At 33.6% G+C, this 3,108-nt stretch overlaps 1 long non-coding RNA gene across 1 annotated transcript; it reads left to right on the top strand.

The window, feature by feature from the left end:
• The first annotated feature begins 360 nt into the window (after positions 1-360).
• LOC143605795 (uncharacterized) lies at positions 361-1,496 on the top strand. The gene is made up of 3 exons (XR_013148620.1): positions 361-516; positions 609-707; positions 1,389-1,496. It is a non-coding gene; the product is annotated as an uncharacterized LOC143605795 (long non-coding RNA).
• The last annotated feature ends 1,612 nt before the right edge of the window (positions 1,497-3,108 follow it).

Genomic DNA, 3,108 nt, shown 5'->3' with positions numbered 1-3,108 from the left:
ATACTCTCCAGATTTCCTTACTCTCACATTATTATCTTCTCCTACAAACACTTATTCTCACACCGGAGGGTTACCCCAAAGAGGACCCCTCTGTCCCTTTCTGAGGGGTAAGTTGACGGTGCTGTTCATTTTGTAGGTGGAAGAGCCCAGATCCAAGAAAACCATCGGTGAAGAAGCATAATCACACCCGAGGAAAGTAGATCGTCTACCAGTGAGTCGATCCACGTTTCTTCAATATCCATCCAAATCAAAATATAAGTTTTATTAATTTTATTAGCTGTTTGAGTAAATTTGATTTTTGCTTTTCTAGAAATCGTTGGGTATTGCCCGTATTGCACATGAAAACAATGACTTGTTAATTTCCAATTGAAGCAGATTATCAATGGGTAAGTAATACAATTTATCGAAACATTATATTTTAGTATTTGATCTATTTCTTAACATTTTTGTAGTGCAATGGACTTGTACGGTACACAAAGTGGATCGAGGGTAAAACTCAATTGGGTTAACGCTAGGGTGAGCATTCAATTCCTTATTGACATATAGTAGCTTTAACTTCATTATATGAATCTGTGTTACGATAATATTTTTGTTATGTATTCGTGTAGTGTCCATGTCAGCCGGGAAGTACCGAATGTAGCTATTTTATGTTAAAGTTCATGAAAGAGATAATTGATGAAGGAATTGAAATACTATTCAATGACAATGTAAGTATAATCCTTTTAATTTTATTATCGTATCCGTTTAGTAAATTCACCATAGTAGGTTTAAATTATAGTATCAAGGTTGACTTATTATAGTCAAAGGTGCATATTTAAGGCTGATTAAAATATGACATTGATCAATTAGGTTTGTCAGCTCTCGAGCTTTAATATCTAGCATGGTCTATAACCATTGGACCATTGATATTTAATTAATGTAAGGATGCCTCATTTTTGTTCAATTAGCCTTACGATTCGTCTAGAACAATAATAGAAGCTATCTGAAATCCCTTGGTTGAGACATTGTGTGTGATTATTTTGTCATTTGAGGCTAGTTAATTTTCTGGTGTTACATACATGTAAAAGGAAGACCTTATAGATTATTTATTGCTTGAAAATTAGGAAGCCATGTGTTGTTCATTCGTGGATTTGGGGAAGGGTTATGGTTGATATTTTTTGTGACAGATTTATAGAATCGTATGTGGGCTATGGTGAAGTTGCTAACAGCAAGTATAATCCCATTTATCTAGGCAGATTTATAAATTCAAACATTATTTTGGACTACTTTAACACCTCTTGAACATTGTCATTAGATTTTACTCTTTCTGCATCTTAATATTTTGGTATGAAATTAGAAATTACTTAGTTTGAATGAGTTACTAAAGCAAGTATAATCCCATTTCTCAGGTTGGGGGAGGGAACGATGCATACATGGATGCTGATATTGATGGAATTCGTGAAGAATGGTCGACTTTTGTGGCATCCTTTATGTACCGGTGAAAGTTTGTATTGACGGAATTCGTGAATCGTTACCTTTGAAATGCTTTGATTTTGAATGCTTTTTAGTATTTTGTGAAATATTATATGAAATGCATTATATATATATATATAATTCTACCAATTTTTTTTAATATTTAAAATAATGACACGCAAATACAGGTCCAAAAACATGTCAAGAACGTATGTCAAGAACGTGTGTCATACACAGATGGCACGCAAATTCGTATCATCTTTCTTTTATGACATGGCCTTCCTTGACACGCTTCTTCGTGTCATCTACCCCCTTAAATGACGCGCATTTTGCGCTATTAAAGGTGTATTTTCTAGTAGTGCGCTATGGGTATCCAAACCATTCCTCTTCACTTATTTAATTTATAAGAACAGAAGTCGGCGTTTTTAATTTAGAACTGAAACAATATGAAAATATGTAAAAATGTAGTTATATAAAATAATTGGAAAATTCAAATATTTTATGGGCTAAACGTGTAATCTACATAAAAAGTATTTTTGGAATACAAAAAGAAAAATAATAAGCATTTTGAAGTCTAGTAAACTGGACGTAACTGGGACCCATGAACCATCTGGCATGTTGCCCGATTGCGAACTGCAATTGACTTTAGAGTCCCTCACAACCATAACCATGAATCGTATTATAGGGTAAGGTCTGTATGATGGAAACAATTTCTTAGATTGAGCAGAAATAACGACCATATGACCCGTATTATAGGGTAAGGTCTGTATCAGGTGCTGACAAGACTCGAAGCTCATAGATTAATTCACTCGCCGGTCAGATTCGTGTGGTACTCAATCTCAATCTCCATTATGTGCCACATGTTCCGACTGTTGGAATTTTATTAAAATGAGTTTTCCACAAATATGGAAAAATGATTTATTCCATTCGTGTGGTACTCAATCTCCATTATGTGCGGCATGTTCCGACGGTTGGACTTTTATTAAAATCAGTTTTCCACAAATATGAAAAAATGATATATTCCAATTTTGAACCTTATTTGCAACTGCAGTTAATAGAAATGGTAATTATTTCGTTTGGGTTCTATCCTGAGAAAGTTTCGCAACGAACTAAATCATGTTCTAAGACGGAGATAAGATAAAATGAAACATCGATACTTGAAGTTCAGTGTTTAAAGATGTTAAATTGGTCAAAACTTTAACCCGTGGGTAAGTGGAATAAAGACATTCTCGATTAATTTTCAACTTAGTATGGAAGCTAGAAAGAAAGCAATTAAAGTGTCAAATTATTAGAACAAAATAATGACATTGATGATGTCCAAAGTCATTTATTTTAGTTTTAATTTTGGTGACTCTTAAGCTGACTACAACTTTTAGCATTCTTTTCCTTAATGTGACTCTTGGTTGAACAGACAAGAAAATCCACATTGTTGAGATACTTTCTATGCTCTCAAGAACACTCAACGTATATTTTCATTCCAGCAATTTCGAATGTGCTTTCTAGGCTCTTTGGTCTACCCCGACAATTTAACTTGACTTAGCTGTTTTAAACACTCCGGCTGATCAACTGTTTTAATCATTCATAAGTTGTACAAAATTTCTATTTGATTCAAGACAAGTTTTGTCTCAAAACATATTATTTAAAAAAATCTTGTGA

The sequence above is a fragment of the Bidens hawaiensis genome, unplaced genomic scaffold (assembly GCF_021521415.1).
Source record: "Bidens hawaiensis isolate Kalapana, Puna unplaced genomic scaffold, B.hawaiensis_p1.1 tig00071473_1, whole genome shotgun sequence".
In the NCBI taxonomy this organism is placed as follows: Eukaryota; Viridiplantae; Streptophyta; class Magnoliopsida; order Asterales; family Asteraceae; genus Bidens; species Bidens hawaiensis.
This window is presented reverse-complemented; position numbering and strand designations above follow the sequence as displayed.